The sequence below is a fragment of the Salmo salar genome, chromosome ssa15, assembly GCF_905237065.1.
Source record: "Salmo salar chromosome ssa15, Ssal_v3.1, whole genome shotgun sequence".
Classification (NCBI taxonomy): domain Eukaryota; kingdom Metazoa; phylum Chordata; class Actinopteri; order Salmoniformes; family Salmonidae; genus Salmo; species Salmo salar.
The window spans coordinates 81,404,435-81,431,066 of record NC_059456.1 but is presented as its reverse complement, the minus strand read 5'-3'; positions in this window follow the sequence as shown (position 1 = coordinate 81,431,066).

Sequence of the window (26,632 nt, the reverse complement as noted above, 5' to 3'; positions counted from 1 at the left end):
CAGTCTACTCTTGGATGTGTGCATGGAGTTCCAGTATATCAGGCTATCATGGTGTACATAGTGATGACAGGAAGAGGAAAGCAAACAGTGCAGTACAGCCAAAGCAGATTGATAATCCTAGCCAGAAAATGACACATCATATATTAGTACTAATTTATTCAAATTGATAAAATAATGTACAAAGCTACATCCCTAACACATCACAATGTGTTACTAATGCATTTCAGTTACTTAACAATAGGCATGCATGAGAAGATCCTTCACATTATGCTTAATTAAAAGTTACCATACATGTATGTATATTAATGTAATATATACCTTTTGTCATGACGTTGGCCTGTGGGTAAGGTTTATGACCCCCCATAAATACCTTTCTCCCTTCCCCTCTCTCTCTGACCGTACTGAAGGACTCTCGAATAGCCTTTGTTAAACATAGAGAGTCTGGGAACATCAAACAAGTGGGGGGAAAGGACCCATATTTCGGTAATAGAACCAGTTGGAAATATACCAGGTACTTAATGAGTATGGATGTCAGTTCGGTTGTCATCTGAGACATTATGACTGATGACAGGACGACATAAACTGTACCTGGGAAAGTCTACACATTCTGGTTATCAGATTCACATGGAATTGTTGTGCAATTTAAATGTTTGATATTGAAACTGTTTGTTAGGAGATTAAATGTAATTTTAGCTTCCAATTGAGAGAAAATAAGGTGATGATAAGGAAAGAGCCCTGCTCAATCAGTGGCCCGCCCCTGTGAAGAGACATGGGTTATAAACGATGAAACACAACCTTCTCCCCTCTCCACTATATAAGCCAGTGACGAAAATGTAACCAGCCAGTTCCGGGTACGTGAGGTCTGCAGCCTCTGCGTTAAAAGGACTAACATGTCAAGTACAGAACTAAGCCAACCTCAGCATGAGCTTTGGTTGTGAATGGTATGAACTTTGAACTCTTATTGACTACAGAAGTGATACTTCCTAGCCGTTGAGTTATCAGCGACCGTTGTAAACGTGGGCTAGGAAAGGACGGACGACGTATCCAGTCTAACACACAACAAAGATACTACAACGTATTCAATTTACCACCAGTGACATTCTTCCGAGGACAGGAAGATCTCTGTTGGCCAACACGGCCAGCATCTACGACCAACCTACCGAAGCACAGCAGTAAATATTTATTGCATTTTCCTTTTCCAAATGGGCGGTAATTTAGAATGCATAAGATACTGTATTTATGATAGCATAGCTGTTTCTTTTGTTCCTCAGTCTTCCCGCTCTTTCATTCAAGCCCAACACCCTTTCTTTGTGTAACAAGCCTCATACAGGTAACGTCCACCAGGGACGTTTTCTGTATGACATAATTTGCATTCTGTGTATATGTAATTCTGTGTGATTAGTTAGGTATTTGGTAAATAAATAATTAAACCCAATTTTGTATTGCTGATTCAACTTGTTAGCCAGGGTTTGTGAAGTTATAACCAAGAATTTACAACTTGCATATGAGACTGAAAATAAGGTGACGATTAATAATGACTGCTATTGATGTGAAATATTACTAGGTCTTTAAGAGTTTATTCAGAAGATAACGACTCTATAAACACTCTTCCGTGGTGTCCCGACTTTCTAGTTAATTACATTTACATGATTAGTCAATCAGGTAATATTAATTACAGAGAAAGGATTTTATAGAATAGCATGTCATATTACTTAATCCGGCATAGCCAAAGACACGACACTTTGAATGAAATCATTTTAGGGATATTAGTATTGGGCACTCCTGAAGAAAATAACAGCACCCTAATAAGTGTTAGGAATATGGACAAGTATCAGTTTTTATTCATAGGAAAAGTATGGCACTGTAGTAGCAGGTGTGTTGTGCTCTTCAACTGTTCCCTTGCTCCGTCCAACTGCTCCATCAATACAATGGTTAACTCATGTAAGAACAAATTGCCCGAAAAATGGCTGCAGTGGTGAAATTGAAGGAGGAAAAATACTTTTTATGTTACGTACCAGAAGAAATCATGAGTGCTCTCGCTCTGAGGGAAGTATGTACTGATGTTCTTCTACATTTTTTATTAGCTTTATCCTTACGCTTCTCCCTGAGTCTCCCAGTAGCCAGAGCTCTTTAGCTAGAGAACACAAGGGAGAATTAACAAAGACTGTGCATCACATGGTATCTTAAATGGCTGGTGGATGACACAGACCATTTTAACTTGAACCCACTGTGTGTGTGTGTGTTTGTGTGAGAACAGGTTAGAGAAAACATACATCCGTCTCTGTCTCAAAGCAGATCATCAACTCAAGGAAGGAACTCATTTCCTTTCCGCCAAAAGGCTGGGGCTGAATTAAATGCTGAGCTTGCAGCGGGGGCAAAATTGACCATGAAAGTCACTCAATTCAGATCAAAGTCAATAAAGCCGTCCTGAGCCAGTCAATAGTTTCAGTGCATTAGAGGTTACATAAGGGGTTGAATAACTTGCTCCTGTCTCTCGTTCACTCATGCTATTCATGCTTTCTCTCTGTCTTGTCCTCACATATATGCCCTCGGTTCCTTCTCTCATTTACTGTACTCAAAGGTTCCTTTCTTCTCTCATCAGAACGTCCTTCCATTCTACTGTTTATTCTTCTTTCCATTGTTCCTCTCTCCTATTTGAATGTTTTTTTCCTTGTTCTTGTTTATCGGGCCATCAGTTGTCTGTCCTTTGAAGGTTCACATTTTCATTCCCTCCTCAAACCATTCTTCTCCTCTCACAATTACCTATTATTCCCTCAGTCCTTCAGAAGCAAAATAATGAACTGAATGGACTGAATGCAGTTCAATCGAGTACAGGCTTAACTGAATGAACAACAAAGACGGAATTAAATATTACATTTTATTAAATAGTTTGGGGAATAGCCTCATCTCCGAAGGAAGAACCTCTGAGCCAGATGATGTGATGGCCAGTAGCCCCATGACAACTGATTTCAGCCAACTTACAAGCAAATCATTTATGAAGTTATTGTTACAAATCAACTTGCAAGGTTACAGTTTGATGGCTGGGGCTCATCCAATGGTAATACATTTAAAGAGTGCAGGCCGAGTTAGCTACCGAAGTGAGGTGGAGGCGGGCACTTCACCGGGCCGAGGGAGAGTCAGTGAGGGAAATCCAATAGCTATATAGCGAGAAAAATCCAAAATAGATAATTTCCAGAGGTAGCACTAAGCCAAGGTAGGAAAAGTTACAAAACTCCTATAGAATACATCACAGAGAACATGCTGAAAGTTGACCAAAAAAAATTAGAACAGACTCGGTACAACACCATTAGAACAAGCAAGTATGATTTTCTCTTTAGTTTTGAGCCCACGGCAAGAAGGCACCAGATCCTGCCATGCTACCGTTCAGTGGTGGAAAAAGTACCCAATTGTCATACTTGAGTAAAAATAAAGATACAGTACCTTAATAGAAAATGACTCAAGTAACAGTGAAAGTACTACTTGAGTGAAAGTCTAAAAGTATTTGGTTTTAAATATTCTTAAGTATCAAAAGTAAATGTAATTGCTAAGATATACTTAAGTATCAAAAACAAAAGTAAAAAAGTTTCAAATTCCTTGTATTAAGGAAAACATACGTTACCATTTTCTTATTATTTTAACGTAAGGATAGGCAGTGGCACATTCCAACACTCAGATGTCATTTACAAATGAAGCATTTGTGTTTAGTGAGTCTGCCAGGTAAGAGGCAGTAGGGACAACCAGGGATGTTCTCTTGATAAGTGTGTGAATTGGATAATTTTCCTGTCCTGCTAAGCATTCAAAATGTAACGAGTACTTTTGGATGTCAGGAGAAATTTATGGAGTAAAAAGTACATTATTTTCTTTAGAAATGTAGTGAAGTAAAAGTAAAAGTTGTCAAAAATATAAATAGTAAAGTAAAGTACATATAAAAAAGTAGTACTTTCCCACCTGGACAAAAGGAACACCTACGTGAGAATTCTGTTAATTGATTACAGCTCAGCGTTCCACACCATAGTGCCCTCCAAGCTCATCGCTAAGCTAAGGACCCTTGGACTTAACACCTCCCTCTCCAACTGGATCCTGGACTTTCTGACGGGCCACCCCCTTGGTGGTGAGGTTAGGCAACAGCACATCCGCCATGCTGACCCTCAACACCGAGGCCCCTGAGAGGTGCGTGCTTAGTCCCCTCCTGTACTCCCTGTTCGCCCACCCTCCAAAAACATTAAGTTTGCAGACGACACGATGGTGGCAGGCCTGCTCATCAACGACAATGAGACAACCTATATGGAGGATGTCGGAGATCTGGCAACCTCTGCCTCAATGTCAGCAAGACAAAGGAGCTGATCGTGGACTACAGGAAACAGAGGGCTGAGCACGCCCCCATTCACATCGACAGGGCTGTAGTGGAGAGGGTTGGGAGTCAAGTTCCTCGGTGTACACATCACTAAGGACCTATCATGGCCCAAACACACTTACAAAGTCATGAAGAGGGTACAGCAATGGCTCTTTCCCCTCAGGAAGCTGAAAAAATGTGGCATTGACCTTCAGATCCTCAAAAAGTTCTACAGCTGCACCACTGAGAGCATCTTGACTGGCTGCACCACCGCTTGGTATGGAAACTGCTTGGCATCTGATTGTAAGACGCTACAGAGGGTAATGCGTACAGCCCAGTACATCACTGGGGCCGAGTTCTCTGCCATCCAGGACCTTTATCCTCTTAGTGATCCCTTCCCGCGCCAATCCCGGTAACGGAATTGATTTGACAACACCCAGTGAAATTGCAGGGTGCCAAATTCAAACAACAGAAATCTCATAATAAAATTTTAATTAAAATTCAATTTTCCTCAAACATACAAGTATTATACACCATTTTAAAGATACACTTCTTGTTAATACCACCACAGTGTCCGATTTCAAAAAGGCTTTACGGTGAAAGCATACCATGCGATTATGTTAGGTCAGCGCCTAGTCACAAAAAAACATACAGCCATTTTCCAGCCAAAGAGAGGAGTCACATAAAGCAGAAATAGAGAGAAAATTAATCACTAACCTTTGATGATCTTCATCAGATGGCACTCATAGGACTTCATGTTACACAATACATGTATGTTTTGTTCGATAAAGTTCATATTTATATCCAAAACCTCAGTTTACATTGGCGCGTTATGTTCAGTAATGTTTTGCATGATTTTGCAGAGAGCCACATCAATTTACAGAAATACTCATCATAAACGTTGATTAAAAATACAAGTGTTATTCATAGAAATAAAGCTAAACTTCTCCTTAACTTCTCTAGGGTAGGGGGCAGTATTTTGACGTCCGGATGAAAGGCGTGCCCATAGTAAACTGCCTGCTACTCAGTCTCAGAAGGTAGGATATGCATATTATTAGTATATTTGGATAGAAAACACTCTGAAGCTTCTAAAACTGTTCGAATGATCTCTGTGAGTATAACAGAACTCATATGGCAGGCAAAAACCTGAGACAAATCCAACCAGGAAGTGTGGAAATCTGAGGTTTGTAGTTTTTCAAATTTTTGAGATGTAATTTATCATTCTCTCTTCTCCTTTATCATGCTCTCCTTCTGCTAAATGCTACCACAAACTCTGTGATGGAAAGGATATGCTGTAGCCTGGGATCAGAGGTTTTAAAGATGTCTGGATAGCCACAGCACCAGGTTGTTGGTCAAGGCAGCCAGAGCACGTATTGCAGCAGAGAAAGAAGGACCCGCCTGACCAGAGACAGCAAAAGGCTCTCATCTTGTCACGCCCTTATCTGTTTCACCTGCCCTTGTGATTGTCTCCACCCCCTCCAAGTGTCGCTTATTTTCGCCAGTGTATTTATCCCTGTGTTTCCTGTCTCTCTGTGCCAGTTCGTCTTGTCTGTTTCAAGTCAACCAGTGTGTTTTTCCCGTGCTCCTGCTTTTGCTATTCTCTCTTTTGCTAGTACTCCCAGGTTTTGACCCTTGCCTGTTTTCTGGACTCTGTACCCGCCTGCCTGACCAGTCTGCCTGCCCTGACCTCGAGCCTGCCTGCCACTCTGTACCTCCTGGACTCTGATCTGGTTTTGACCTTTTGCTTGTCCACGACCATTCTCTTGCCTACCCCTTTTGGAACTAATAAACATCAAACACTCAAACCATCTGCCTCCCGTGTCTGCATCTGGGTCTGGCCCTTGCTGGTGAAGATGATTTCTGGGGCCTTTTAATCCGATGGGAGAACCTGACCTCTTCTCCCGAGAAATGGATGCCATCATCTGGGAGTTGTAGAGATGAGCCAAGCACATTAATATTAGCCATGGCTGGACATGCCTGGATGATAAATATTTAACAATCTACATTTGATCAGCTGGACTATATGACTCCATTTAAAATTATAGTAAAACCATGTGCAATCAAGTATTATACATTTAGATGACTAAGGAAATGGTCATGAGAAGTGAATACAAAACGTAAGTATTATTTAAAAACTTAGCAAATTAATGAAATCACATACAAGGCATATAAGTTCAGTTACAGGAAAAACTCCCTAGAAAGGCCAAAACCTAGGAAGAAACCTAGAGAGGAACTAGGCTATGAGGGGTGGCCAGTCCTCTTCTGGCTGTGCCGGGTGGAGATCATAACAGAACATGGCCAAGATGTTCAAATGTTCATAAATGACCAGCATGGTCAAATAATAGTAATCACAGTGAACAGGTCAGGGTTCCATAGCCGCAGGCAGAACAGTTGAAACTGGAGCAGCAGCACGGCCAGGTGGACTGGGGACAAAAAGGAGTCATCATGCCAGGTAGTCCTGAGGCATGGTCCTAGGGCTCAGGTCCTCCGAGAGAGAGAAAGAGAGAATTAGATAGAGCCTACTTAAGTTCACACAGGACACCGGATAAGACAGGAGAAATACTCCAGATATAACAGACTGACCCTAGCTCCCCGACACAAACTACTGCAGCGTAAATACTGGAGGCTGAGACAGGAGGGGTCAGGAGACACTGTGGCCCCATCCGATGATCGCCCCGGACAGGGCCAAACAGGCAGGATATAACCCCACCCACTTTGCCAAAGCACAGCCCCCACACCACTAGAGGGATATCTTCAACCACCAACTTACCATCCTGAGACAAGGCCGAGTATAGCCCACAAAGATCTCCGCCACGGCACAACCCAAGGGGGGGCGCCAACCCAGACAGGAAGACCACGTCAGTGACTCAACCCACTCAAGTGACGCACCCCTCCTAGGGACGGCATGGAAGAGCACCAGTAAGCCAGTGACTCAGACCCTGTAATAGGGTTAGAGGCAGAGAATCCCGGTGGAAAGAGGGGAACCGGCCAGGCAGAGACAGGAAGGGCGGTTCGTTGCTCCAGTGCCTTTCCGTTCACCTTCACACTCCTGGGCCAGACTACACTCAATCATAGGACCTACTGAAGACATGAGTCTTTAATAAAGACTTAAAGGTTGAGACCGAGTCTGCGTCTCTCACATGGGTAGGCAGACCATTCCATAAAAATTGCGCTCTATAGGAGAAAGACCTGCCTCCAGCTGTTTGCTTAGAAATACTCGAGACAATTAGGAGTAATGCGTCTTGTGACCATAGCGTACGTGTAGGTATGTAGGGCAGGACCAAATCGGAAAGATGGGTAGGAGCAAGCCCATGTAATGCTTTGTAGGTTAGCAATAAAACCTTGACATCAGCCCTTGCCTTAACAGGAAGCCAGTGTAGGGAGGCTAGCGCTGAAGTAATATGATCACGTTTTTTGGTTCTAGTCAGGATTCTAGCAGCCGTATTTAGCACTAAATGAAGTTTATTTAGTGCTTTATCCGAGTAGCCGGAAAGTAGAGCATTGCAGTAGTCTAACATAGAAGTAACAAAAGCATGGATTAATTTTTCTGCATCATTTTTGGACAGAAAATTTCAGATTTTTGCAATGTTACGTAAATGGAAAAACGCTGTCCTTGAAACAGTCTTGATATGTTCGTCAAAAGAGAGATCAGGGTCCAGAGTAACGCCGAGGTCCTTCACAGTTTTATTTGAGACGACTGTACAATCATCAAGATTAATTGTCAGATTCAACAGAAGATCTCTTTGTTTCTTGGGACCTAGAACAAGCATCTCTGATTTGTCCGAGTTTGAAAGTAGAAAGTTTGCAGCAATCCAATTCCTTATGTCTGAAACACAGGCTTCCAGCGAGGGCAATTTTGGGGCTTCACCATGTTTCATTGAAATGTACAGCTGTGTGGCATAGCAGTGGAAGTTAACATTATGTTTTCGAATAACATCCGCAAGAGGTAAAATATATAGTGAGAACAATAGTGGTCCTAAAACGGAACCTTGAGGAACACCGAAATTTACAGTTGATTTGTCAGAGGACAAACCATTCACAGAGACAAGTAGTAAGGTTAACTTAGAAGACAAAGCATGAACTAATCAGCCCTACTCAGGCCTGGGTAGCTTACAAGAGAAGCATTTCATACAGCCTTTTTCCATGGGCAGGATACAGTATAAGAGGCATTTCATTACATTTATAACACTTGAAGTGACCCTTTCAAACTAAAACCAACCACCATTGACCAATCAAACAATACCAAGTTACGGTAACCTGATTACCCAGGCCCAATCTCCACTCAATGTCACAGCATCTAAAGGCTTGTGTGGGGTATCAGACCTAATGCAGATAAGACAAAATTCCTAAAGACAATAAGTTTCCTTTGCATAGAGTAATTTAGAGTTCACCCTGTACAGGTGCATGTTACCACAGAGATCATACATCCATATACATAGATAGCAGAAAGAGTTCTCTTTAGGGGACAAGTTTCAGATAGATACCAAACCTGGATGCAATATCATCCCTAACAAACATTACAATAACCATTCCACTGGATACTGTAGAGAGGGATACATTTTGGCCCTTTGTCAGGGGAAGGGCTGACTGCTCCTTAGGCATAGTCTTTTGTTGAGCCATTTGCCATGCGGCCGGTGGTGACAGAGAGCACATAAATTGGGGCCGAGCTTACAAGTGAACATACAGTATGAACACATCCCAAGATTTAGGTCCATTGGTTGAAAGAGAGGGTGATAATTGCAAGAATGCACCTATGGATTACACAGCAAGCATTAAGAATGTATATGATTGTGCTTATCGGCTATAAGGTAAATAGGTGAATGACATTCCGTACATGGCTAATAAGAAAGCGGAGAAGAAACAAGACGCTATGCTGATAGTACATTTGTATTAATTCCCACTATGCCCGTAGAATAGGAAGCAAAGTGAATTATGTTACGCTTCCTGAATGAAGTTAAACAAGCATTCTGACCAGCCTTCCTGATTGAACTTTCGTAAACTACATTCTAAATTAATCATTATTACAAATCAAAACAGGTATCTGCAAAATAAACACTAAAGTTTGAGATAAATGTAGTATTTTAAAAACCAAGTTGACTCTTTTGTTGTACTAAGTGTTGAGAGGGAGATTTTTGGCATAAATATTTGAGTAGACAGAGATAGACGATCAAGACTGACAAAAGTTATGATAGATGATATAAAGATCTTCACATCTTGTGTCTGCCAGTTCTCCTTTTAAAGTAGACTAGCATTTGAAAAACCACAAGGTCTTGAACTTTGATCGAATTCTTTATTTTAAAAAGGGTACTTTATTTCAGCTTTTGATACATGAGGAAGTAATGTGTTTTAAGAAGTACAAAAAGACAGTCATCAGCTGAGTTAATAGTATAAATTACTGTCAAACCAAGAAAGACTTCTTACAGTCATGTTGTATTTGTATTTAATGTAGCTAACTAACATTGGCACGGGAACTTCTATGGAAGAATTAGATCCCTCTGGTAAAACAAAGCACATTTTTGATGCAGAAAAGGAAATAAATGATTTAACACTCAGAAATATTTCAAACAATCCACCAAGCAGTAATGCTTTTAATAAAAATATATGAGGACTATGTAACAGTTTGATGGGGCTGTTTTAATGCAATGGGCTTAAATCACAAAACATCCCTAAGAGTCATACAATCACTTAGGAAATTACATTAATGTTGTAAAAATGAATGACAGCCTTAGATGCTGTGTGAAAATGAAGGGGAAATGCTTACTAGAACCAACTTCTCTGGTTATAGACGGCCTATGTGGCATCGATATGAGTCAGAAACATTAATTCTAGTGTCAAAATTGACTACAAAGTGTAAATAGGATCATTTTGGTCATAAAGTCAGTCTCATTCAAAACTAGATTTGGAAGTGCATGGGTTGGGTACGGATTACTTACATGCCCACTTTTGCCAATGATGTCCAATTTCCCAGAGGCAAGGTGTGGTCCGCCCCCAGCTGCCATGTGTCGTGGACATGTTGTCAAGTCTGCAACGCACGCACACTTGCTCGGCATAGGAGTGAAAATGAGCTCCATAAAATTCTAATGCATTCAACAATATTGCGCAAGATGGCAAGGAATGCATACAACAAACGTACGACATGATGGCTGTGACTGGTCAGTAGCTAGCTATTTATGATACTGATGTAACCAGCTAAATACAAAGGCTCTCCCTTATGTGTAATGTGATGTATTAGAGAGGAAGATTTGGAGAACTAACATTGCACCTGATGATAAGGTTTGATGGGATGTAACATTAGCCAGCTTGCTATCGATAATGTTTCCACTTGAAGTGGCTAGCTAAGAAGATCCCTATGCTAGCTAACGTTAGCTAGCTAGCCAATTAATTTCAATGTTGGCCTACTTGGTGTGTGAACTGCTGACTGCTCATAATTTGCAGATAGTTGTCGACACATCAACCAGAATCAAGGGGCATGGCAATTTGTGACTTGTTTTGGTAATCAGTGGCTGTATTGGTGGGGGAGTGGTTTCACCTCTCCTAGGCAATCAGTAATTAGTACAGGGAGGTGTGCTCTCCACCTCTGCTAGGCAATTAGCAATCAGTGTTAGTTCTTCAGTCTCCCCTGGTTTCTCAGTGGCGGCTGTAATCAACGGTCGTGTTAGTGGCGATTTTGTCTCAAAACTAAGAGTATCGCCGAAACATAGACGGTTCTGCGGAGTTGTTCTGCAGAGTTGTTTGAGGAAGGAAAGAGAGGAAGGCTCCACACCACTCTCTCGCTTGAGTATCTTACCTAGTTATTGTATTTACAGATTATCTCATTTTGCTCTTTTGTAGCTTTGGCAACTACCGTATGTGTTTTCTATTCCTGTTCACTCCTCTCCCTGTAGGCTTTAGTCGCTCCCCACCCCTTGGCTCCAACTCTTTTAATTTAGTGTACCCTGCGTGCACAACCCATGTGGAACTTCGGGTCTCTGGCAGCGTTTGGAACTGCCGATCTATGGTCATCTCAGCCTATGCTGCCCTTCAGTCCCTTGACTTTTTGGCCCTGACGGAGACATGGATCACCCCAGAGAACACTGCTACTCCAGCTGCTCCTTCATCTGAATATGTTTTTTCTCATAGTCTGAGAGCATCTGGTCGTAGCGGGGTGGCACAGGTCTGCTAATTTCTCATAAGTGGAGATTTTCTATTTTCTCTCACCTGTCCATCTCCTCATTTGAATTCAATGCTGTCACTTGTCCACTCAAACGTAATATTACTGTTATTGATCGCCCACCAGGTGCCCGTGGAGAGTTCCTCAATGAGCTTGACACCTTGATAAGCTAATATCCTGACGTTGGCTCGCCGCTTTTCCTACTTGGCGAATTCAACCTCCCAACATCTGCCTTCGATTAATTTCTTTCCAACTCTCTCTTTTCACTCCTTGCCTCTTATGACCTCACCCTTTCCCAATCCCCTCCAACTCACAAGGCAGATAATATGCTTGACCTTAACTTTACTAGAGGTTGCTCACCTACTAATATCACTGCAATCCCACTCCAGGTCTCTGATCACTACTTTGTCTCCTTTTCTGTCTCTCTTTTCTCCAAACCTAACCATTCAGCTCCTACCCAGATGGATGCGCTGTCACAATCTTCGCTTTCTCTCTCTCCCACTACTCTCTCCACTTCTATCCTATCATCTCTCCCTTTTACTAAATCCTTCTCCCTCCTGTCTCCTAATTCTGCCTCTTCGAGACTACTCTCCTCCCTTTCCGCATCCTATGACACGCACTTTCCCCTTTCCTCCTGGCCAGCTCAGCCCTCCCCTCCTGCTCCGTGGCTGAGTGACTCATTGCGAGCTTGTCTCACTCACACAGAACTACTCTACGCCTTGATCTCGTTCTCAACTCTCTCTCCAGATGACTTTGTGCGACTAATGAGTTCTGGCCGCCCGACAGCCGGCCTGCTCAAACCCCATCCCCTCCTCCCTTCTCCAAACCATCTCTGGAGACCTTATCCCATTCCTCACTTCCCTCATCAACTCATCCTTGACCCCTCTGACTTCAAAATGGCCCGAGTTGTTGAGTGTGCTGTCTCTGGTGAACTTTCTCGTTATCTCTCTCAGAACGACCTTCTTGACCCTAACCAGTCAGGTTTCAAGATGGGTTATTCAACCGAGACTGCTCTTCTCTGTGTCTTGGAGGCTCTCTGCACTTGCAAAGCTGGCTCTCTCTCCTCTGTTCTCATCCTCCTAGATCTATCCACTGCTTTCAACACCGTGAACCATCAGATACTCCTCCACCCTATCAGGGCTGCGCATCTCAGGCTCTGCACACTCTTGGATCGCATCCTACCTGGCATGCCACTCCTACCAGATGACGTTGAAAGGATCTGTGTCTGCACCACGTACTTTCACTACTGGTGTCCCCCAGGGCTCGGTAATAGGCCCTCTTCTCTCTACACACCAAGTCACTCAGCTCTGTCATATCCTTAAATGGAGTCTCCTATCATTGCTATGTGGATGACAATCAACTACTTTTCTCCTTCCCCACCGTTTGACACCCAGGTGGCGACACGCATATTTGCATGCCTGGCAGATATCTCAACTTGGATGTCGACCCACCACCTCAAGCTCAACCTTGACAAAACTCCCGGGAAACACCTGCCCGCTCAAAGACCTTTCCAGTGTCGCCCTCCCAGACTGCAAAGAACCTTGGCGTGACCCTGGACAACATGCTGTCATTCTCTGCAAACATCAAAGCAGTGATGCATCTTTATGCTCTACAACATCCGCAGAGTATGACCCTACCTCACACAGGAAGCGGTGCAGGTCCTAATCCAGGCACTTGTCCTCTCTCATCTGGACTACTGCAACTCGCTGTTGGCTGGGCTCCCCGCTTGTGCCATCAAACCCCTGCAATTTATCCAGAATGCTGCAACCCGCCTGGTTTTCAAACTTCCCAAGTTCTCTCATGTCACTACGTTCCTCTACACACTCCACTCGCTTCAGTCAAAGCTCACAGCCACTACAAGACCATGGTGCTTACCTACAGAAAAGCAAGAGGAACTGCCCCTCCCTCACTTCAGGCTATGTTCAAACCCTACACCCCAAGCACTCCATTCTGCCACCTCAGGTCTCTTGGCCCTCCTACCCCTATAGGAGGGCATCTCCCACTCAGCCCAGTCCAAGCTCTCCTCTGTCCTGGCACCCCAATAGTGGAACAAGTGTCCCCCTGAAGCTAGGACAGCAGAGTCCATGCCCATCTTCAGAAAACATCTGAAACCCTAGCTGCTATAGACCACCAAGTGATAACAGTAAGTATCTGGATAGTATGTGTGAAATGCTTGATAATGTATGTGATATCAACAGAGAAGTATATTTTCTGGGTGACTTAAATATTGACTGGCTATCATAAAGCTGCCCACTCAGGAAAAAACTTCAAACTGTAACCAGTTCCAGCAATCTGGATCAGGTTGTCAGTCAACCTACCAGGGTAGTTACAAACAGCACAGGAATTAAATCAGCATGTATTGATCACATTTTTACTAACGCTGCAGTTATTTGCTTTAAAGCAGTATCCATAGGGTTTAGTGATCACAATTTAACCTCTCTAGGGGAGGGTATTTTCACATCCGGATAAAATACGTACCCGATTTTAATCTGGTTATTACTCCTGCCCAGAAACTAGAATATGCATATAATTATTGGCTTTGGATAGAAAACACCCTAAAGTTTCTAAAACTGTTTGAATGGTGTCTGTGAGTATAACAGAACTCATATGGCAGGCCAAAACCTGAGAAGATTCTAAACAGGAAGTGCCCTCTCTGACCATTTCTTGGCCTTCTATACCCTCTTTATCGAAAACAGAGGATCTCTGCTGTAACGTGACATTTTCTAAGGCTCCCATAGGCTCTCAGAAGGCGCCAGAATGTTGAATGATGACTCTGCAGTCCCTGGCTGAAAAACAGTAGTGCATTTGGATAGTGGTCGATATGAGAACAATGAAATGGGGCCGCGCGTGCACGTGAAGAGTCCATTTTCTTCTTTGAGTCTTTGAACGAAAACGACGTCTCCCGGTCGGAATATTATCGCTATTTTACGAGAAATCGCATAAATTGATTTTAAACAGCGTTTGACATGCTTTGAAGTACGGTAATGGAATATTTTGAATTTTTTTGTCACGACATGCGTCCGCGCGTCACCGTTCGGATAGTGTCTTGAACGCAAGAACAAAACAGAGGATATTTGAACATAACTATGGATTATTTTGAACCAAAACAACATTTGTGGATGAAGTAGAAGTCCTGGGAGTGCATTCTGATGAAGAACAGCAAAGGTAATCCAATTTTTCTTATAGTAATTCTGAGTTTAGTGAACGCCAAACTTGTTGGGTGTCAAATTAGCTAGCCCGTGATGGCGGAGCTATCTACTCAGAATATGCAAAATGTGCTTTCACCGAAAAGCTATTTTTAAAATCTGACACCGCGATTGCATAAAGGAGTTCTGTATCTATAATTCTTAAAATAATTGTTATGTTTTTTGTGAACGTTTATCGTGAGTAATTTAGTAAATTCACCGGAGGTTTTCGGTATGTTTGCTAGTTCTGAACGTCACATGCTGATGTAAAAAGCTGGTTTTTGATATAAATATGAACTTGATTGAACAGAACATGCATGTATTGTATAACATAATGTCCTAGGAGTGTCATCTGATGAAGATCAAAGGTTAGTGCTGCATTTAGCTGTGGTTTGGGTTTTTGTGACATATGCTAGCTTGAAAAATGGGTGTCTGATTATTTCTGGCTGGGTACTCTGCTGACATAATCTAATGTTTTGCTTTCGTTGTAAAGCCTTTTTGAAATCGGACAATGTGGTTAGATTAACGAGAGTCTTGTCTTTAAAATGGTGTAAAATAGTCATATGTTTGAGAAATTGAAGTAATAGCATTTAAGGTTTTTGAATATCGCGCCACTCGATTCCACTGGCTGTTGACTAGGTGCGACGATTTCGTCCCACATACCCGAGAGAGGATAATAGCCATACCTAGGGGAACCAAAGTTAAAGGCTGGGCCTAATATAGTGTGAGGTCATAGAAGAAGTTTTGTAGTGATTCCTATGTTGACGTTGAAAAGAATATTTGCTAGTCTGTGGTGTGTAATGAGGAGCAACCAGACGCTGCACTTGACGCATTTATGAAACTACTTATTCCAGTTACTAATAAGCACGCACCCATTAAGAAAACTACTGTAAAAACTGTTAAATCCCCTTGGATTGATGAGGAATTGAAAAGTATGGTATGGTTGAGAGGGATGAGGCAAAAGGTATGGTAATTAAGTCCGCCAGCCCAACTGATTGGCAAACGTACTGCAAATTTAAGAAATCATGTGACTAAACTAAATTAAAAGAAAAATAAACTACACTATGAAACAAAGAAATTGTATAAATAATGATAGTAAAAATCTTTGGGGCACCTTAAACAACATTTTGGGAAAAAAGCCAACTCTGCTCCATCATTTATTGAATCAGACAGCTCATTCATCACAAAGCCCACTGATATTGCAAACTACTTTAATTACTTTTTCATTGGCAAGATAAGCAAACGTAGGGATGACATTCCAGAAACAAACGCTGACACTTCACATCCAAGTATATCGGACCAAATGATGAAAGATAAGAATTGTACTTTTGAATTCCGTAAACTCAGTGTGAAAGAGGTGAGAAAAAAAATATATATTGTCTGTCAACAATGACAAGCCACCAGGGTCTGACTATCTAGATGGAAAATTACTGAGGATAATAGCAGATGATATTGCCTCTCCTATTTGCCACATCTTCAATTTAAGCCAACTAGCGAGAGTGATCCCTCAGGCCTGGATGAAGCTAAAGTCATTCCGCTTCCCAAGAATAGTAAAGCCTCCTTTACTGGCTGAAATAGCCGACCAATCAGCCTGTTACCAACCCTTAGTAAACTTCTGGAAAAATATGTGTTTGACCAGATACAATGATATTTTACAGTAAACAGAATTTCAGCATGCTTATAAGCACAGCACTTACACAAATGACTGATGATTGGCTGAGAGAAATTGATGATAAAAGGATTGTGGGAGCTGTCTTGTTAGACTTCTGTGCAGCTTTTGACATTATTGATCATAGTCTACTGCTGGAAAAACGTATTTGTTATGGCTTTACACACCATGCTATAATGTGGATAAAGACTTAGACAGGTAACAGAACAGTGTGTTCTTTAATGGAAGCCAATCAAATATAATCCAGTTATAATCAGGAACTCCCCAGGGTAGCTGTTTAGGCCACTTGCTTTTTGCTTTTTTCAATTTTTACTAACGACTTTGATTAAGGCCAAAGTTCAGTCGTGTGATCAGGTGCCACAAAGAAGGACTTAGGAAAATTGCAATTGGCTCAGAACAGGGCAGCACGGCTGGCCCTTGGATGTACACAGAGCTAATATTAATAATATGCATGTCAATCTCTCCTGGCTGAAAGTGGATGATTGATATATGAGAGGTATTGACATGATGAATGCACTGAGCTGTCTTTCTAAACTACTGGCACACAGCTCAGACACCCATGCATACCCCACAAGACATGCCACAAGAGGTCTTTTCACAGTCCCCAAGTCCAGAACAGACTATCGGAGGCACACAGTACTACATAGAGACATGACATCATGGAACTCTAGTCCACATCAAGTAACTGACGCAAGCAGTAAAATTAGATAAAAAAAAACAGAAAAAACACCTTATGGATCAGTGGGGACTGTGAAGCAACACAAACATTGGCACAGACACATGCATATACACGATAACATACGCACTATTCATACACATGGATTTAGTAATGTAGATATGTGGTTGTGGTGGAGTATGGGCCTGAGGGCACAGTGTGTTGTGAAATCTGTGAATGTATTATAATGTTTTAAAATTGTATAAACTGCCTTAATTTTGCTGGACCCCAGTAAGAGGAGCTGCTGCTTTGGCACTAATAATAAATACAAATACCTCTTCAAACAGTACCTTAAATAATCCTCCTCCTTACTGAACCAGCACTAGGCTGAGAAATGCTGGACTGAGGGCTTGCAGGCCTGTTGTAAGGCAGGTGACCAGACGTCACCGTGAACAATGTCGCCTATGGGCACAAACCCACCGTCGCTGGACCAGACAGGACTGGCAAAAACGGCTGTTCACTGACGAGTCACGGTTTTGTCTCACCAGGGATGATGGTCGGATTTGCGTTTATCGTCAAAGGAATGAGCGTTATACCGAGGCCTGTACTCTAGAGCGGGAACAATTTGGAGGTGGAGGGTCTGTCATGGTCTGGGGCGGTGTGTCACAGCATCATCGGACTGAGCTTGTTGTCATTGCAGGCAATCTCAACACTGTGTGTTACAGTGAAAACATCCTCCTCCCTCATGGTACCCTTCCTGCAGGCTCATCCTGACATGACCCTCCAGCATGACAATGCCACCAGCCATACTGCTCGTTCTGTGTGTGATTTCCTGCAAGACAGGAATGTCAGTGTTCTGCCATGGCCAGCAAAGAGCCCGGATCTCAATCCCATTGAGCACGTCTGGGACCTGTTGGATCGGAGGGTGAGGGATAGGGACATTGCCCCCAGAAACGTCCGGGAACTTGCAGGTGCCTTGGTGGAAGAGTGGGGTAACATCTCACAGCAAGAACTGGCAAATCTGGTGCAGTCCATGAGGAGGAGATGCACTGCAGTACTTAATGCATCTGGTGGCCACACCAGATACTGACTGTTACTTTTGATTTTGACCCCCTTTGTTCAGGGACACATTATTCAATTTCTGTTAGTCACATGTCTGTGGAACTTGTTCAGTTTATGTCTCAGTTGTTGAATCTTGTTATGGTCATACAAATATTTACACATGTTAAGTTTGCTGAAAATAAACGCATTTGACAGTGAGAGGACGTTTCTTTTTGTTCCGAGTTTATATATATATATATATAGATAGATAGATGCAATGACCTTTTCAACTACAAATCTTTGTCTATTTATTGAGGCCACATTTTGATGATGTAATTATACAGTTTAACAACAAATTCCAAATGTAAGCTTCATAAGTAAATCATGAATTTCAAGCAATTTTTACATACCGAAAGATCAGTAGGAAGGCCAATGCTATAAAATGTTGCTTGATGCCCCATTACTGGTGAGCTTGCAAAGTGAACAGTTAACCTCTCTGGGCCAGTGGGACGTTAGCGTCCCACTCTAGTCAACAGCCAGTGTAATCGCGTGGCGCGAAATACAAATACCTCAAATGCTATAACTTCAATTTTTCAAACATATGACTATTTTACACCATTTTAAAGACAAGACTCTCGTTAATCTAACCACACTGTCCGATTTCAAAAAGGCTTTACAGCGACAGCAAAACATTAATTATGTCAGCAGAGTACCCAGCCAGAAATAATCAGACACCCATTTTTCAAGCTAGCATATAAAGTCACATAAACCCAAACCACAGCTAAATGCAGCACTAACCTTTGATGATCTTCATCAGATGACAACCCTAGGACATTATGTTATACAATACATGCATGTTTTGTTCAATCAAGTTCATATTTATATCGAAAAACAGCTTTTTACATTAGCATGTGACTAGCATGTGACTAGCATTCCCACCGAACACTGCCGGTGAATTTACTAAATTACTCACGATAAACGTTCACAAAAAACATAACAATTATTTTTTACATTTACATTACATTTAAGTCATTTAGCAGACGCTCTTATCCAGAGCGACTTACAAATTGGTGCATTCACCTTATGATATCCAGTGGAACAACCACTTTACAATAGTGCATCTAAATCTTTTAAGGGGGGGGTTAGAAGGATTACTTTATCCTATCCTAGGTATTCCTTAAAGAGGTGGGGTTTCAGGTGTCTCCGGAAGGTGGTGATTGACTCCGCTGTCCTGGCGTCGTGAGGAAGCTTGTTCCACCATTGGGGTGCCAGAGCAGCGAACAGTTTTGACTGGGCTGAGCGGGAACTGTGCTTCCTCAGAGGTAGGGGGGCCAGCAGGCCAGAGGTGGATGAACGCAGTGCCCTTGTTTGGGTGTAGGGCCTGATCAGAGCCTGAAGGTATGGAGGTGCCGTTCCCTTCACAGCTCCGTAGGCAATCACCATGGTCTTGTAGCGGATGCGAGCTTCAACTGGAAGCCAGTGCAGAGAGCGGAGGAGCGGGGTGACGTGAGAGAACTTGGGAAGGTTGAACACCAGACGGGCTGCGGCGTTCTGGATGAGTTGTAGGGGTTTAATGGCACAGGCAGGGAGCCCAGCCAACAGCGAGTTGCAGTAATCCAGACGGGAGATGACAAGTGCCTGGATTAGGACCTGCGCCGCTTCCTGTGTGAGGCAGGGTCGTACTCTGCGAATGTTGTGGAGCATGAACCTACAGGATCGAGTCACCACCTTGATGTTAGTGGAGAACGACAGGGTGTTGTCCAGGATCACACCAAGGTTCTTAGCACTCTGGGAGGAGGACACAAGGGAGTTGTCAACCGTGATGGCGAGATCATGGAACGGGCAGTCCTTCCCCGGGAGGAAGAGCAGCTCCATCTTGCCGAGGTTCAGCTTGAGGTGGTGATCTGTCATCCACACTGATATGTCTGACAGACATGCAGAGATGCGATTCGCCGCCTGGTTATCAGAAGGGGGAAAGGAGAAGATTAATTGTGTGTCGTCTGCATAGCAATGATAGGAGAGACCATGTGAGGATATGACAGAGCCAAGTGACTTGGTGTATAGCGAGAATAGGAGAGGGCCTAGAACAGAGCCCTGGGGGACACCAGTGGTGAGAGCGCATGGTGCGGAGACAGATTCTCGCCACGCCACCTGGTAGGAGCGACCTGTCAGGTAGGACGCAATCCAAGCGTGGGCCGCGCCGGAGATGCCCAACTCGGAGAGGGTGGAGAGGAGGATCTGATGGTTCACAGTATCAAAGGCAGCAGATATGTCAAGAAGGATGAGAGCAGAGGAGAGAGAGTTAGCTTTAGCAGTGCGGAGAGCCTCCATGACACAGAGAAGAGCAGTCTCAGTTGAATGCCCAGTCTTGAAACCTGACTGATTAGGATCAAGAAGGTCATTCTGAGAGAGATAGCAGGAGAGCTGTCCAAGGACGGCACGTTCAAGAGTTTTGGAGAGAAAAGAAAGAAGGGATACTGGTCTGTAGTTGTTGACATCGGAGGGATCGAGTGTAGGTTTTTTCAGAACGGGTGCAACTCTTGAAGACGGAAGGGACGTAGCCAGCGGTCAAGGATGAGTTGATGAGCGAGGTGAGGTAGGGGAGAAGGTCTCCGGAAATGGTCTGGAGAAGAGAGGAGGGGATAGGGTCAAGTGGGCAGGTTGTTGGGCGGCCGGCCGTCACAAGACGCGAGATTTCATCTGGAGAGAGAGGGGAGAAAGAGGTCAAAGCACAGGGTAGGGCAGTGTGAGCAGGACCAGCGGTGTCGTTTGACTTACCAAACGAGGATCGGATATCGTCAACCTTCTTTTCAAAATGGTTGACGAAGTCATCCGCAGAGAGGGAGGAGGGGGGGGAGGAGGATTCAGGAGGGAGGAGAAGGTAGCAAAGAGCTTCCTAGGGTTAGAGGCAGATGCTTGGAATTTAGAGTGGTAGAAAGTGGCTTTAGCAGCAGAGACAGAAGAGGAGAATGTAGAGAGGAGGGAGTGAAAGGATGCCAGGTCCGCAGGGAGGCGAGTTTTCCTCCATTTCCGCTCGGCTGCCCGGAGCCCTGTTCTGTGAGCTCGTAGTGAGTCGTCGAGCCACGGAGCAGGAGGGGAGGACCGAGCCTGCCTGGAGGATAGGGGACAGAGAAAATCAAAGGATGCAGAAAGGGAGGAGAGGAGGGTTGAGGAGGCAGAATCAGGAGATAGGTTGGAGAAGGTTTGAGCAGAGGGAAGAGATGATAGGATGGAAGAGGAGAGAGTAGCGGGGGAGAGAGAGCGAAGGTTGGGACGGCGCAATACCGTCCGAGTAGGGGCAGAGTGAGAAGTGTTGGATGAGAGCAAGAGGGAAAAGGATACAAGGTAGTGGTCGGAGATTTGGAGGGGAGTTGCAATGCGATTAGTGGAAGAACAGCATCTAGTAAAGATGAGGTCAAGCGTATTGCCTGCCTTGTGAGTAGGGGGGAAGGTGAGAGGGTGAGGTCAAAAGAGGAGAGGAGTGGAAAGAAGGAGGCAGAGAGGAATGAGTCAAAGGTAGACGTGGGGAGGTTAAAGTCACCCAGAACTGTGAGAGGTGAGCCATCTTCAGGAAAGGAACTTATCAAGGCGTCAAGCTCATTGATGAACTCTCCAAGGGAACCTGGAGGGCGATAAATGATAAGGATGTTAAGCTTGAAAGGGCTGGTAACTGTGACAGCATGGAATTCAAATGAGGAGATAGACAGATGGGTCAGGGGAGAAAGAGAGAATGTCCACTTGGGAGAGATGAGGATTCCAGTGCCACCACCCCGCTGGCTCGATGCTCTAGGGGTATGCGAGAACACGTGGGCAGACGAGGAGAGAGCAGTAGGAGTAGCAGTGTTATCTGTGGTAATCCATGTTTCCGTCAGCGCCAGGAAGTCTAGGGACTGGAGGGTAGCATAGGCTGAGATGAACTCAGCCTTGTTGGCTGCAGACCGGCAGTTCCAGAGGCTGCCGGAGACCTGGAACTCCACGTGGGTCGTGCGCGCTGGGACCACCAGGTTAGAGTGGCAGCGGCCACGCGGTGTGAAGCGTTTGTATGGCCTGTGCAGAGGGGAGAGAACAGGGATAGACAGACACATAGTTGACAAGCTACAGAAGTGTTGTTTCTTGTATTATTGTCTTGTGTCTTTAGAGAACTGTTTCACTTTGATATCCTTTTTCTTCTGTCCTGATTTTCTCTTTCTTTTCTTCTGTTAAATAGATATTCTTTGTTGTTCTTCGTTAGCTAGCTAGCTTCTTCCAAAAGAGTCCCTAGCAACTGCTTAGCAACTGGTAAACAATTCAGCTAGCTAAGATAACTACAATTTGTATAAAAAATAGTTATTTTTAAAAAGCCTATCTTCTTTGTTTGTTGCTTGTTTTTTCTCCTCTTCAGTCTTGCAGTTTTCTTTTGCTTTTTTACGATGTACTTCACTCTAAAAACCATGTAAATTTCAATATTTGTAATTTTAAGAATTATAGATACAGAACTCCTCTATGCACTCGCTATGTCCGATTTTAAAATAGCTTTTCGGTGAAAGCACATTTTGCAATATTCTCAGTAGATAGCCCGGCATCACAGGGCTAGCTATTTAGATACCCAGCAAGTTTAGCACTCACCAAAGTCAGATTTACTATAAGAAAAATGTTATTACCTTTGCTGTTCTTCGTCAGAATGCACTCTCAGGACTTCTACTTCAATAACAAATGTTGGTTTGGTCCCAAATAATCCATTGTTATATCCAAATAGCGGCGTTTTGTTCGTGCGTTCAAGACACTATCCAAAAGGGTAAATAAGGGTGACGAGCATGGCGCATTTCGTGACAAAAAATTTCTAAATATTCCATTACCGTACTTCGAAGCATGTCAACTGCTGTTTAAAATCAATTTTTATGCAATTTTTCTCGTAAAAAAGCGATAATATTCCGACCGGGAATCTTCGTTTAGGTAAAAAGAGGAATGAAAATAAAGCACGGGGTCGACTCGTGCACGCGCCTAAGCCCATTGTCCTCTGATCGGCCACTTGCCAAACGCGATAATGTGTTTCAGCCAGAGGCTGCCTCGATATCATTAAGCTTTTTCCCGGGCTCTGAGAGCCTATGGGAGCCGTAGGAAGTGTCACGTTACAGCAAAGATCCTCAGTCTTCAATAAAAAGAGCCAAGATGAACAACAACTTGTCAGACAGGCCACTTCCTGTTCAGAATCTTCTCAGGTTTTGGCCTGCCATTTGAGTTCTGTTATACTCACAGACACCATTCAAACAGTTTTAGAAACTTTAGGGTGTTTTCTATCCAAAGCCAATAATTATATGCATATTCTAGTTACTGGGCAGGAGTAGTAACCAGATTAAATCGGGTACGTTTTTTATCCGGCCGTGTCAATACTGCCCCCTAGCCCTAACAGGTTAAGAATTATAGATACAGAACTCCTTTATGCAAACGCTATGTCAGATTTTAAAATAGCTATTCGGCGAAAGCTCATTTTGCAATATTCTGAGTATATAGCTCAGCCATAACCTCTAGCTAATTTGACACCCACCAAGTTTGGGACAACCTAAACTCAGAATTACTTTTAGAAAAATTGGATTACCTTTGCTGTTCTTCGTCAGAATGCACTCCCAGGACTTCTACTTCAACAACAAATGTTGTTTTGGTTCCAAATAATCCATAGTTATATCCAAATACCTCCATTTTGTTTGTCCGTTCAGGTCACTATCAAAATATTCCATTACCGTACTTAGAAGCATGTCAAACGCTGTTTAAAATCAATATTTATGCTATTTTTCTCGTAAAATAGCGATAATATTCCAACCGGACAACATTGTATTCATTCAAAGAGTAAAATAAAAAAATGGCGAAGTCTCATGAACGCGCATCTCCAGGGTCACAGGATGCTCTCGATTGTGCATCTGTAAAAGTTTGCGAAATGCTTGTGCTTCTAGTTCCGACCATGGAGTAATATCTAACAAGTAATCTAACAATTTCACAACAACTACCTTATACACACACAATTGTAAAGGAATGAATAAGAATATGTATATACAAATATATATGGATGAGTGATGGCCGAACGGCATAGGCAAGATGCAGTAGATGGTATAGAGTACAGTTTATACATTTGAGATGAGTAGTGTAGGGTATGAAAACATATAAAGTAGCATAGTTTAAAGTGACTAGTGATACATTTATTACATCCAATTTTTTATTATTAAAGTGGCTGGAGTTGAGTCAGTATGTTGGCAGCAGCCACTCAATGTTAGTGATGGCTGTTTACCAGTCTGATGGCCTTGAGATAAAAGCTGTTTTTCAGTCTCTCGGTCCCAGCATTGATGCGCCTGTACTGACCTCGCCTTCTGGATGATAGCGGGGTGAACAGGCAGTGGCTCGGGTGGTTGTTGCCCTGTGACATCTGGTGGTGTAGGTGTCCTGGAGAGCAGGTAGTTTGCCCCCGGTGATGCGTTGTGCAGACCTCACTACCCTCTGGAAAACCTTAAGGTTGTTGGCGGAGCAGTTGCCGTACCAGGCGGTGATACAGCCTGACGGGATGCTCTCGATTGTGCATCTGTAAAAGTTTGCAAGTGTGTTTGGTGACAAGCCGAATTTCTTCAGCCTCCTGAGGTTGAAGAGGCGCTGTTGAGCCTTCTTCACCACGCTGTCTGTGTGGGTGGACCGTTTCAGTTTGTCCGTGATGTGTACGCCGAGGAACTTAAAACTTTCCACCTTCTCCACTACTGTCCCGTCGATGTGGACAGTGGGGTGCACCCTCTGCTGTTTCCTGAAGTCCACGATCATCTCCTTTGTTTTGTTGACGTTGAGTGTAAGGTTATTTTCCTGACACCACACTCCGAGGGCCCTCACCTCCTCCCTGTAGGACGTCTCGTCGTTGTTGGTAATCAAGCCTACCACTGTAGTGTCGTCTGCAAACTTGATGATTGAGTTGGAGGCGTGCATGGCCACGCAGTCATGGGTGAACAGGGAGTACAGGAGAGGGCTGAGAACGCACCCTTATGGGGCCCCAGTGTTGAGGATCAGCAGGGTGGAGATGTTGTTTCTTACCCTCACCACCTGAGGGTGGCCCGTCAGGAAGTCCAGGACCCAGTTGCACAGGGCGCGGTCGAGACCCAGGGCTTAATGACGAGTTTGGAGGGTACTATGGTGTTAAATGCTGAGCTGTAGTCGATGAACAGCATTCTTACATAGGTATTCATCTTGTCCAGGTGGGTTAGGGCAGTGTGCAGTGTGATTGCGTCGTCTGTGGACCTATTGGGGCAGTAAGCAAATTGGAGTGGGTCTAGGGTGTCAGGTAGGGTGGAGGTGATATGATCCTTGACTAGTCTCTCAAAGCACTTCATGGCTGGGATCCGACCCATTGTCCTGGGTGGTGGTCCAAACAAAGGATCCGCTTCGGGAAAGTTGTATTCCTGGTCGTAATGTTGGTAAGTTGCTCTTATATCCAATAGTTCCTCTGATAAAACTTAAGATTTCCTGGGATAACAATGTAAGAAATAATACATAAAAAACCAAAATACTGCATAGTTTCCTGAGAACGCGAAGCGAGGCGGCCATCTCTGTCAGGGCCGGATGTGCAGGAAGCAATCCATCCGCTATTGCTGACTACAAATGATCTATATCTGGGCTAATAACTCATTAACTAGCAAAGGATATGAACAAAATGTGCACACGTGGCTACATGCAGCTCTCGCTTTGATCTCAAAACAAGCACAACTCACGACCACAGCTGTAAATACAGTCCAGATCAAAGTAAATGGCACAGATCCATATATGACAATGGTCTATTTACATTTATCCAACTGGTGGGTCTAATCCTGAATGCTGATAGGTTAAAACCGCATTCCAGCCGGTGTCTATTCCACAAGTTACCCCCAGCTAAATCTGACATTAAAATGCCTATTTACTCTGTTCCATCTGACTGCGCAATCCTCAATCTCAGGTGGCAGGTAGCCTAGTGGTTAGAGCGTTGGACTTGTAACCGAAAGGTTGCAAGATCGAATCCCCGAGCTGACAAGGAAAAAATCTGTTGTTCTGCTACTGAACAAGGCAGTTAACCCACTGTTCCTAGCCCATCATTGAAAATAAGAATTTGTTCTTAACTGACTTGCCTAGTTAAATAAACGTTAAAAAAAACAAAGTTATAATTAAACAAATTAGGCATATTTGGGCAGTCTTGATACAGCATTTTGAACATACCCAAATCTAACTGCCTGTAACTCAGGCCCTGATGCAAGGATATGCATATTCTTGGTACCATTTGAAAGGAAACACTGAGGTTTGTGGAAATGTGAAAGGAATGTAGGAGAATATAACAAAATCTATATGGTTCATTGGATCAGTCTAAAACGTTGTGCATACACTGCATAAATTGCATCTGGTCTGGAATAACATTATGGCCTTTCTCTTTCATTTCAAAGATGATGGTACAAAGAAATACAAGAACGGTTGTTCTTTTCTTTGTATTATCGATTTTGTTATATTCTCCTACATTCCTTTCACATTTCCACAAACCTCAGTGTTTCCTTTCAAATGGTACCAAGAATATGCATATCCTTGCATCAGGGCCTGAGTTACAGGCAGTTAGATTTGGGTATGTCATTTT